We start from the raw sequence: 12,810 nt of genomic DNA, 5'->3' as shown, positions 1-12,810 counted from the left end.
ATGGATCACTTGATGATTACCTGTTTGGTTCATTCCCCTTGGGGCACCTGTCTGTGATTCAAACTCCCTTATGTGATTGTGGAGGTGCAGGGCAGTTACCCCTACTGATGACAAGAAACCAATAATTGAGCTATCCAGGGGGGATGGGAAATTTGCTCTGACAACCCCACGGTCTGTGAAAATCTGGAGCCCAGAGGTGAGAAGGAGAGCAACCGCTGCTCACTTTGAAACTTGGCTTTCAGAGACTGGAACAAAGAAAAAGCATTGGCAACTCCACCTGCACTGGGCTGGCCTCGCACTAAGTCAATCGGTTTATGCAAATCTCTCCAGAGGTGGTACTGCACTAGGGTTATTTAATCTCACTGATAAACCTTAATCATCTCACACTGTTGTTAGTTCCTGGAGTAGTCATGCTAACTATCTGCCATGGCTTAGCACACAATCCTTTCATTGGCTTTATGCAATGGCCTGCAAAGATATGGGATGAGATTGCAATATCTATCACAAGAAACCAATCCTAACTTAAGAGGTGACATTAAAAAATTGGTAACTCACTAGTACCCCCTCCCCCAGTCTCCTTGTGGTTTGAGAGCAAACACATTTGGCTGCCACAACTAGGAACCAAACAAATAAAAAACCGAGTAGATAATAAAAGGAAAGATCACAAATCAGTAATGGAAAATTAGATTTGCTGCATGTAAGCCCATAGGCCCATTCTATAATTGTAGATATAGAACATAATGATAAACTTAAAGATCCCAATCTTGAGATCACGTATTCCTATTAACTTCACTGGGGTCATATAGGTTTACGCCAGCTGAGACTCTAGTCCATGTTACATAAACAATGAATGGCTAATAACAACTGGCACAGCAATTGTAATGCAGTAGCCAGCCTCCTACTCATTACCTGAGAGGTTTTTTAAATCCCCATAAGAAGTTCAAAGAAAAGTACATGCGAGGTAGTCTTATATACTGTCTCAAACTGTCAGTTTTTAGCCCCCACCATTTGTAAAAGCATTCAGCATAATCAGTCCACCAGTCTGATATTCCTCCAGTGGACTTAAAACAAATGTTAGTTTCTCAGGCTACATCTACACAGCACATTTATTTTGGAATAAGCTATTCTGGCATAGTTATTCTGAAATAGCTTATTTCGAAATAGAATGTCTACACTGGTGTCGACCTACAGAAGAGTTGCACTGGGTTTTTTAATCTGATAGGGAAGTAGGGGAAAACGCCTCAAAGTTAGTCTGAGGCAGGCTTCCCTAAAGTAGATGTACTATCTCGATGTAGAGCCCCAGGAGGCACTGGGTAGGAATAATTTAGAATGACCCTGGTGAGGGGCTATTTCGAAATAGCATAAGTGAAGTGTCTACACTTATTTTGAAATAGCTGTTTTGGAATAGGTGTTATTCTTCATAGAATAAGGTTAACTGAAGTTGAAATAAGCCTCCCGTTATTTTGAAATTATTGAAATTACACTTTTACAGTGTAGACGCTCACAATTTTATTTCAAAATAATGGCCATTATTCCAAAATAACTGTGCTGTGTAGACAAACTCTAAGGTGTCACAGGACTCCTTATTGTTCTTGCACGGCTTTCATTTTAGGATTGGGGTAAGAAGTTTTCTTGTTCCTTATGCAGAGAGGGTGCTCAGACATCCCTGGAGATTATGATCAGGCTTGCATAGTAAGGTGTGGCTGAACAGGAACATGGACATTTTGATTTAGCTCACAGAAAGGACTTACCAATAATACTTACAGGAAATATACTAGGGAGAGGGGAAACAGTTGACATATGGGTGATTTCTTTGGCTTAGAGATCAGAGTGATCTAAAAGAGAGCTTTTTGTAATGTTGATAGAAGAACATATCATCTAGGAAACTGGACTTAGGACTTAAATCAGAATGTGATGTTTGAAGGCAAGTGCATATTTATTGTACATGAACAGACATTTAGATTTGAACACTAGTCCGTGTTTAGCTGTGCAAAATGTGTAACTGCAAAAGAGGATGTTTATAAGGGCAAGGAAACTCATTTGTTTTGAGAAATGCCACTGGATTTGCACAGACAAAGAACGTTAGAAAGAATTTTGGTTTACAAGCTCATCTGAAAAGAGGCATCAAGCTATACTCTAAACTATTGTGCAGCAACCTGAATACCAGTGTCTGACTATCTGACATCATTAGACAACAATTGGGATTACAAACTGAACCACAATGTTTATTCTGATATATTTTGAAATTGCCTGTACAATATTCAAGGCATAAATTATTATTCTTAATACAGCTTGTATATGCTTTCAGGATCTCAGGACATTAAAATGTATACTAGGGTGAAACTTACATGTATCTCATAATTCACAGAATTATAAATACACTATAAGAGAACACACTGAAATGAAACAGACTAAAAAACGTTCTGAACAATTTCACAAGATGGTTGGTACAAATTAGCACACTGAGATGAACAGTCTCTCATTTTGAGGACTTTAAAGCTTTGTTTTAAATGGCCCAACAAAATGGAACTTTAAAATAAACAATTTGTTCAGTGTTGTTCCAGTGTTCTTAATATTTTACTTATTGCATATTAGAAATGCTCCAAACTGCAATACAGAAGGTTACCAAATGTAACTCAGGGTATGTCTACCCTACAGAGTTTTATTGGAAAAACAAGCGTTTTTCCGAAAAAAAACTTAATTTATATCCACATTGCAATCACATGCTTTTGAAAAAAATTGAAAAATAGAGGGTTTTTTCTGACATTGGTAAACCTCTTTCTATAAGGAAGAAGCCTTTTTCCGAAAGAGCTCTTTTGGAAAAAGGCATGTGTGGACGGGGAAGAGGGAGTTCTTTCAAAAGAAGAGGAAAGAGGAAAAAGCACAGGTGCACTGGTGGCCACTATGTCCAGAGTAATCACAGCTTATATGTGAGATAGCATCCATTCAGTGTGGACGCTATCTTTCGAAAGGGCAGATCGTTTTTTTGATGTTCTTTGGCAGTGCGGACTCTCTCTTTCAGAAGAAATTTTTTCAGAAGAGCTCTTCCAGAAAAGCTTCTTCTGAAAGAAGCCTGCAGTCTAGGCATAGCCTAAGTGTGTACTTTGTTAAACAAAACTACGACACCACCCTTCTGCAGTGCTCATTACCTCTTTTCTTTTGCAGCTTCTCCCACCTTTGTTCCTTCACTTCAGCTTGCCAGTCACACAAGTCATCCCGGGAATGGAAATCTCTGTCCATACTCCAAGACTGAGACTGACAGTAGTATATGTTCCAGCAACTCTTCCCTCTTTGGCACCTCTCCTTACACGTCGTGGGATTCCGTTCTATTTGGGAACACATGTGAAATTGCCCATACAGCAATATGAACCAAAAAAGATTTATTAAAAGTAGAGTGAAAATTGAAGTGTAACAAAAGAGGCAGCTTGCTTAACATATCAAGTCTCAGACCTCTCATAAACTAAACTAGATAATGCATTTACAGCTTAGTTTCACAGGAGAAGAAAAAGCAAATGGCTAGCATAAAGTTGTGGATTATAAAACTAGAAAGGACCACTGTGATCTCTTGCATAACCCACCCCATCCCTCACTTAATTTCCTTCTTGAGTTAATTTCCTCTTCTATGCAAGTTCCATTCTGACCCCTATGGTCAGATAATCAGCACCTCTTTTTGGCCATCTAAGCAATTCTAATCTAGCCAACTGTAGACAATCCCTTCCTAGTTTTCTGAAACAATTTTCTGAAAACAAGTACTCAAAGTAGGTGAACAGCTTCCTTTTCCACCTTATCAAAATAATTTAATCACCTGATATGGGATTTGATTAATCGAAAATTAAAGGAGGGTAATGGAATTAATGCAAATGAACATGGGTTTATGGAAAATAGATCCTGTCCAATTAACTTGATTTATTTTTTATGCAATTATAAGTATGGTTGATTAAAGGTAATAGTGTTGACATAATACACTTAGACTTCTATAAGGTGTTTAACTTGGTACTGCATGACATATTGATTAGAACAATATAAAATTAACATACCTCACAATAAATGGTTTAAAAACTAACTGATAGGCTGGCCTAAAAATGCAAAAGCATCTTCATCAAGTAGATATGTTTAGAGGGATGTCCAGAGGGACAGTTTTGTCCTATTCTGCCCTATTCTCTTTAACAATTTTACCAATGATCTAGAAAAATAAAATAAAAAATAAAAACCAAAAGATAATAAAGTTTGCAGATGTGGGGGTGGCAAATAAAGAAGAGGACAAGTCATTGACTCAGAGAGATAAATAGGCACAATCAAGGAATACACATTTTAAAATAGTTAAATGTAAACATATACATCTAGGAACAAAGAAAGTAGGCCAAAATTATATGATACAGGACTCTATTCTTGAAACCAGTGAGACAAAAAAAGGTGTGTGCGTGGGGGGGGGAGGGGTCATGGTGGATGATCAGCTGATTGTGAGGTCATGTGTCTAGACTACAAGTTTTGTGGACAAAAGTGGACTTTCGTTGACAAAACTATAACTGCGTCTACACTACCACTGCATTCTGTTAATAGTAAGTCGACAGAACACAGAAGTTGTGTCGACGGCAATAAACCTCGTTTTACGAGGAATAACGCCTTTGTCGACAGCGTTAAGTGTGGATGTGGGGAAGAATTTATGTCAACAATAAAGGCCTCCAGGAAGAAGCCCTGGTGGACACTCCTGCCACAGCTTTCAACTTTATTGTTCCTGCCTGTAACCATCTTTAAAAGGCACAGGCACCCAGGATTAGCATTCTAGCAGCTGGCCAGCTCCAGCCGGGACCCTGACTGCTCAGCTCTTCCTGGTAGGGCCACTCGGAGCCATGTGCCAGGGACAAGCCCCCCAAGAATGCCCTGGCCCTTACAGAGACACAGTCCCACAGGAAGCCAAGGGCACCAAGCGCCGGGCACCCTCCTGGTATGGGCCTGAGATAAAAGCCCTCTTGGTCCGAGGAGGAGGCTCTTCAGGCCCCACAGTCCAGGTGGAGGAACACTGACATTTATGTCAGAATGGCTGATGGCCTTGCAAAGAAAGGCCACCACCTCCCGCACCTTAGACCAGGTCAGAGCCAAGGTCAAGGAGCTGCAGCAGGGTACATTAGGGGCCGTGAGTGCAGCTCCCGCTCTGGGAAAATGGCACATTATTGTGCCTATTACAAGGATCTGGACCAGATCCTGGGGGCAGGGGAACCACTGCCTCCCGAGAGGGTTGTGGAGTCTGGGATGGAGACCCCTGTGCAGCAGTGGCCGCAACTCCAAGGTGACCCCAAGCAGAGGGCCAGAGGTTCCAAAAGGAGGAGGAAGAGGAAGACACCACCAGGAGCACAGTTACCCTGACCCAGGAATCAGACCCCCAGACTCAGGAAGCCTTCCAGACAACTTCGGACACTGGAGAGGGAACAGCAAGTGAGTGCTATGAAGGTCCAACACGTACAGGGCAGGGCAGGCGGTAGCAAAGCGGATTTTGCAATGCTGTGGCAGGTCATGCTGAGCACAGCCTGAGGGGGGGGGGTACACACATAGTCAACCACAGGGAGGGCTGTGCCACCCCTGCATCTGCATGTCTGCGAGGCACCACCTGCTCCTGCAGGCAGTGATGCCAGGTGCAGGCATGGGTTGGGGATGCTGGGACTGCCACACAGCTTCAGGCCTCTCAGCAACCTGTGGGAACCCCATCTGTGGCCTGATACTTGTCTGTGCTGCTTGACCCTGGGGTGTGTGTGAGGGGGGGCAGGATGGTGGCCTGCACACCTTCTGGGCTCCAGGGAGGCCATGGCTGCGGGCCAGGCCACACCATGCCTTACTGAGACGCACCTAAGCATCTTCTGACCCTAGGACAGGCACTAACTGCTGAGAAGGAGGGCAGGCCCTCTCAGGGAAAGTGTGAGCATGCATGACTGCCGACCAGGAGGGGAGCACCACACCTGCCCCACCACCCAGACAGCTGCAGGGAACCCAATGGCACTGGCGCCCATATTTGGACCTGGTGCACCAGCCCATCTCAGTCCTGCAAGGGATGCAAGATGCAATGAACCAGAGGATGGAGGCAGAGGCAGAGTGGTGCAGGTGCTTGCTGGACGAGTTTGTCTAGCAGCGCACTGGGTATGTCTACACTAGCTCATTAATTTGAGCTTGGTAGGCAAATCAGGGAACCGGGGTTGCAAATGAAGCCCAGGATTTAAATATCCCAGGCTTTATTTGCATGTTCCCGTCCAGCCGCCATTTTTAAATCCCCCTTAGTCCAAACGAACTGCCCGCGGCTACACGTGGCAGTTTAAAGTTAATCCGAACTAAGTTACTCCTCATTCCACGATTAACTGTTACTCCTCATTCAACTTCTGTATCTAATTGTTAAATAGCAATTAACTTCTGTATCTGGCGCTGATGTGACTGTTATTGGAATACTGTTCTCCACTTTAAGTGCCCAAAATTCAAGAAAGATAGTGATAAATTAGAGACAATACAGAAAATATCACAGGAATGATTAAAGGGTTAGAAAACATGACTTATTGAGATAGATTCAAGGATCTCAATCTATTCAGCTTAATAGCAAATGTTAAAGGGTGATTTCATTATAGCCTGTAAGTATCTATGTTGGGAACAAATATTCAGTCTAGCAGAAAAGTTGAAGCTACACAAATTCAGACTGAAAATAAGGAATGCATCTTTGACAATGAAGGTAACTAGCCATTTGAAAATTTACTTGGAGTGATAGTGGATGCTTCAACACTCACCATTTTTAAATCAAGATTTGACTTTTTTAAAAGCTATGCTGTAGGATTTATGTGGGGGACTTTTTATGGCCTGTGTTATAAAGGAGGAATCCATTATTCAGGATCTGGTTCATTAAGGGGAATATAGATAATCAAACAAAAACATTAATAGTGATTAATAACTGTCTTTCAAAGGCTTAACAACATAGGACAGGTACAAAATTTCAAAGACTAGATTGTTGGATGAATCTGGTCTCTCTCTATATGAAACAAATTTCCTGGAAGATGACCGTGTGATGTCATTATGTCACTCTAAGTCCCGCCTGCCTCCTCCCAACCTGCCCCATCCCTGTCCCCTTTCCCCAGTGCTCAAGAGCCAGGGATGCCACACCATGGCCTCCCTCCTCCCAGATGCTCGGGAGGGAGGTGAGGCTGTTGTGCTGCAGCCTCCATGCACCCCACAGTGACCAGGAAGAGAGTGTGGGTCCTAGGAAGCCCCCCCCCTCCAGTGGCCAGGAGAAGAGAAGGAGAGAAACACGCCCCCGCTCCCCCCTCCCCCCCCAATGGCCAGGAGGAGAAGACTGGGGATAGTGAGACCTCGGCCAGTGGAGAGAGATGGGTCTGGCAAGGACTCAGCCTGATCCCTCCCACACCTGTGGCTGAGGGAAGAGAGCCAGGGCTGGTGTGGCCTTGGACTTCCTCAGTGGCCAGGAGGGGAGCATGCGGGAGAACCGGCTGGAGCAGCGTGGGGTGGGGAAAAGGAGGTAGAGCCAGGGCTGGCACAGCCTCGGCCCTCCCTGGTGGCTGGGGGTGGGGGAGAGCCAGGTCTGGCCTGGCCTCAGGGTGACTGGGGGTCGGGGAGAGCCGGGGCTGGACCAATCTTGGTCCGCCAGCCGGGGGTGGGTGAGGGGGCAGGCCAGGGCCGCCACACCTCAGCCTAGCCCTTTCCAGTGGCAGGGGGTAGAGGCAGCTGCCTACCCCCAGGGAGAGGGGATTGGCGAATGTGGCAAGCAGGGGGGAGCAGCCCCCTAGTTTTACTAAATCCTCTAAGCAATGTTTTCATTCTGTGATAAATTATGAGATAGGTCCCCAGGCCTGCCTTCCTACACATCTTAAATTAACAATATCTAGTTAACCCCTCTGCTTGAGACTTTTTGGCAGGTTTTATGTCCCTCTGGGGTCTCATATTTTTACTTTTTAATATATATTTGTATTGTGTTTTAAAAAATTTTCTAAGCCACCTTGAATATTTTAAATAGAGCAGCAGGGTGAAAATATTTTAAATAAATAAATAGTTCACAAAAATTAACAATGGATCTAGATTCAAAGATCCCTGAAGTTTAGGATCATTCACATCTGTATTTCCAATGTGGGTTCATCTCCAATCAGTGTACGTGAATCTTTTACACTTTAGGAATGCTGTTTCATATTGCTGTATATTATATTGAAGATGGCATGACCGCCACTTAATTTTAAAAGAAACTTTATCATATAATGGTGCTGGCATCCACGAACTGGCCACATTAGGTACCTTAATTCTGCCTTCCATGATTTCTCTATCACTGCAGCTAGATGAGTTATTATTCACATTGTTATTCTACCAAAACTATTATAAAGGATGCTACGTTCTTCTCCGGCATGACTATTTTTGGCTGTTGTGTGAAATGATCAGTAGAAAGGTATGCTAATACTTCTGAGCACTCTGATGTTTTCAAAGGCCAACATATTAGTCAGTAAAATAATAAAAAGCAACCACTATGAAAACTGCAGTTTGATGAGAAAAGATGCTTGCTTTGGATGGTATTTTGTTAGGTTTGTGAAGATTTATTATTTCCATAAATCAAGGCGAGCTTAGTTGGAGGGCTATCTGAAAGACCACGTAAATGCTTCTGTTCTAGGGTGCCCTAATTTCTGTGTACACTCTGCTGAGATGTGATGGAAGTGTAAACAAAGGAAATGTTTCTATCATTATCCTCTTGAAAGCTCCATTTTTTTCTCTTCTAAATCAGATGGGACTATCTCACTAAGGAAATGTGTTCACTGCCTCCCATTATACTTTACACTAACATTCTGAGTTGCTAAAACTATGTTTATCCCTTTGCGGGCGTGTGTCTGAAATTATTTCTTTTGAAAAATAAAAATGAAAAAGAAAAAAGACATTTTATGGCTTTCATCTTTGATGGTGTTATCATCTGGATGGATATATCTCCCACCTCCCACATGCACTTGGGAGGTAGATTAATTAAATTCCTAATCAAAGGCAATGTTTTGTAACAGATAAAGCAGTGCAGATAAGGAAGAATCTTTTTTGAAAGACTTAATTCTTTCTGAACCAATTAGAATTTTTTTTTTGGGGGGGAGAGGATCAGGGTTAGAGGTTCGGGTGGTAAAGGGGTGGAAACATGTGACATGATAGTCACATTGTTCCATGTATTTTTTAAAGAAACATTGATGAGCACAGTATGCAGCTTGAGCAGACCAGGAAAGTGAGTTAATACACTAAGACACTAATAGGCAGCGGTGAAAGTAACTTACAGTTTCTTACAGGCACTATTCTATTGCAACCCGGGTCCCTGCCAGCTCTTTAAACTGCTCCCTGCTGGCTCTTGCTGCAACTCAGCCAGCTCTTGCCTGAGCTGCGCACCAGAGCGCCCCTGCTTCCTTTCACCTCTGCTAATAGAGTTGCCAGCTGTTGATTCACACAAACCCAAACACTCTTGTGCAGCCCCATCTCACCCCTTTTCCCCGCTCTCGATTGCTCATTCTCTCCCACCCTCATTCACTTTCACTGGGTGTGGGCAGAGGCTGGGGTGTGTGTATGGACTTCAAGACTGGGGCTGAGGTGTTCGGCGTATGGGAACTCTGATCTGAGCTTGGGGCAGGCAGGTGGGGTGCAGGCTCCATTGATGCTTATCTCAGGCAGCTCCCAGTAGTGACCAGCATGTCTGGCTCCTAGGCTCATGCCAGGTGGCTTCATGTTCTCTTCCTGCCTCCATGTACCACCCCCGCAGCCTTAGCTAGCCTCAGCTTCCTGTCAATGGGAGTTGCAGAGCGAGCACTTGGGCAGAGCAAAGGGGCAACCCGCAAAGCCCCCCAGCTGCTCCGACATCTGGAGACAGACACATGCTGCCCACTTTTGGGACCTGTGCATAGCCAAGGCAGGCACAGACACTCTCTTAGCCCCATTGCACCTCTCACTGGACTTTTGGCACATTAAAATCTCCTGGTTTGCTGGGTGACTGAGGCTGCTTCTAGGTCAATGTGGGAGTGGGATGGTGGCAGCCCAAGACAGTAATCCTGCAAGCATTGGGTTCAGGGAGGTTACTCATGCTTAAAGGCAAGCACATGCAAAAACATTTGGAGGATTCAGACCTGCTTTGACAGCAAAGCTGTGAGCATGTCAGCTGTATTTGTTTGCAGGGTTTAAGAGAAGCTGTAAATATGTGACCACAGGCAGTCCCCGGGTTACGTACAAGATAGGGACTGTAGGTTTGTTCTTAAGTTGAATCTGTATGTAAGTCGGAACTGGCGTCCAGATTCAGCAGCTGCTGGGTTGTCCCGCTTCCCGCGTGCTCCGCGGCTTTGCTCCGTGTCTCCCTGGTCTGCTGGGGGGGGATACCCCCCCAGCAGACCAGGGAGACACGGAGCAACTTTTCTGACCCTGGAGGACGCGGGCGGCGGGACCGCGGCGCATCTGGGCGTCCCACCGCTCCCGTACTCCAGGGCGAGAAAAGTCGGATCCGCGTAACTCAGGGACTGCCTGTACTGAAAACAGTGCTCCAGAAATATTCATAAGAATCTGAAAGCAAATTTTACTTAGCTTGCACTTTAACCATTTCATACTAGTTTTCTTCATGAGTGCTCAACCTTTACTAATGAGAATAATCGTGAATAGGTTGGGGTTTTTTTACCTGAAATGGACAAATATTCATTAAAGATGCATTTTGGAATTCTATAGTTAATTGTGCTGTTCATTTTATATAAGGCACATGATATGGTTTCCATCCAACAACTGAATTGTAGACAGTTCTTAGTTACATCTATTCAGTCCAATTTGAACATGGTTACAGACATGGACACAATCTGAATTCCTCCCTGTCTCTTCCACCCACCCATCCCTCTCCCACACACACTTGTACTGTTCTGATGGTACATTGTATGTTTTGAATCTTTCTTTTGGGGGGAGGAGAATTTGATCCTCACTGCCCCTCATGCACACACACACAAACCAACTACAACGTACCCCTCTGTTCTATAGTTACTAGCATTTCAGTAGCAAACTGTGCATGTCTGCTAGCTGAGTCCTACTCTCTTTGCTCAAAGTGCTGCATGAAAGTGTTAGAATGCAACAGAGATATTTTAAATATGCTATTTCTTCATACAGATTTTCACAAATTATTTAGCATCGTCTGCAGTTCTTGTTCTAAGCCAGCTGTTTCATACCACTCTGATAATTTATACTTTGTCTTTCCAACTCCATGTGGCGTCCTTATTTGACAAGTTTGAAATCTTATTAACACTATGTAACACAGTATCACACCATGGAATGACATACTTTAGAGGATGAATAAAGGTAAAAAATACCAGGCAAAGGAAACACTGAGGTGCCCTTGAAAGAGAATTTAAAATAGAAAGCGGCAACTTTTGACTTAGCAGGGTCTTCTTAATATCAATGGGACAACCTTTAGACTGTCATAGAACTTCTTGAATTTTGTTTTCTTTCAAATACTAGGATTAGAAAAAAACATTTTGAAACATTTTGTCTTTTGTAAAAGTTTTCCTTAAAAACAATGGTTTAATTGTTTTTGTTTTTCCATTAGCTCAACAGAAGCCTTTGTATGCAATATCTTGCTTGAAATGTATTCTTATGCTGCTTTTTCAGCTACCAATAGAAATACTAAAAATAATGAATAACACATGGATCATCCTACAATTGGCAAGAGAGAGCCAAATGGCATTTAAGCTTAAGAACAGAAAGTTCAATTGTAAGTCTGTGTTGATAAAGCAAGGTCTCCTATCTTACCATCAGTAGCTACTTATTTAACATATTTGATTAGAAAGCAGCTGTTTGTGTTCTCACTGGTATTTCTGTATTAAGGTCGATGGTTTGGAAAGTAGTTAATTTAGTATAACCAGACTCTGCACAGCACTTATGTGACAAATGATGTGTACTTACAAGCTAGGCTAGCCAGAGGCAGAAGGGTCAAAAATGTCAATTTTAATCATAATTTTTAAGAAAAATTGATACGCAGTGAGAAATGGTTCTTCCCTGCTGCTTTTCAGAGTGCTACATGGTTCCATCACCCCATTGGCAGCCAGTGCCCTTGCTCCCTCTTCCCAGCATTCAGTTCACAGTGGTTTTTAAAGCCCTCTATGGATTTTACCCAATTCCTCTCAAGGAGCTTGTCTCTCTACTTCTCTCCTGACACCGTCCGCATCTTTTACTTTCCCTTTCAAGAATTTCGGTAGCTTCTGCCATCAGGGAGCAATCTTACTGTATCTCTTTCACCACCGACTCTCCATTGTTGGAAAATAAAAGAGCTTTACCTCTCTGAACAAGCAGGCACCACACTTATTTAGTTCCATTTACAATGAAATGGGCGACAGTGAGTGTCTGAAAACTGTTCAGGGAATGACCCTTGTAGCTCTCCAGACCTTACAATAAGATATTACAGGGTAACTTTCCCAAAAGGCCTCTACTGGGGTTCTTCTACTTAAGTGTGGACTCACGGCATACACACATTCCTGCACCTTCATCTAGCAAGTGAAAATCCTGCCTCTTCCCTTTTACTGGTTCAATACTTCGGACAAAGGCACTGGAGTGAAAGGTATTAATTTTAAGACCTGGATTATGGTTATTAAGAAGCTGTTTGAAACCACAAAATGTGTTTGGCTAGTGAAGGTGGATGTTTGCAACTAGAGTAATTCATAAATGTGGGTTGGCCTTAGAAGATGTTCCTTGCATATGCAGAATCACTCTGCAAAAACTTTTGATTTAGCAAGGGTCTCTCTAATGTGATTATATCATTCTTCAAGGGGAGGGAAGCTTAAATCATCCTGAATTGGAAAG

General features: G+C 43.3%; 1 long non-coding RNA gene across 1 annotated transcript in view; it reads left to right on the top strand.

Moving 5' to 3' along the window:
• Nucleotides 1-4,403, top strand: part of LOC102458226 (uncharacterized) — a 65,770-nt gene extending 61,367 nt beyond the window's left edge. Inside the window, exon 5 of the long non-coding RNA XR_012906018.2 lies at nucleotides 3,166-4,403. This is a non-coding gene — a long non-coding RNA (uncharacterized LOC102458226). The remainder of the gene's footprint in view (nucleotides 1-3,165) is intronic.
• The last annotated feature ends 8,407 nt before the right edge of the window (nucleotides 4,404-12,810 follow it).

This window comes from Pelodiscus sinensis, chromosome 9 (assembly GCF_052426305.1).
Source record: "Pelodiscus sinensis isolate ZL-2025 chromosome 9, ASM5242630v1, whole genome shotgun sequence".
NCBI classification, from domain to species: domain Eukaryota; kingdom Metazoa; phylum Chordata; order Testudines; family Trionychidae; genus Pelodiscus; species Pelodiscus sinensis.
This window is presented reverse-complemented; position numbering and strand designations above follow the sequence as displayed.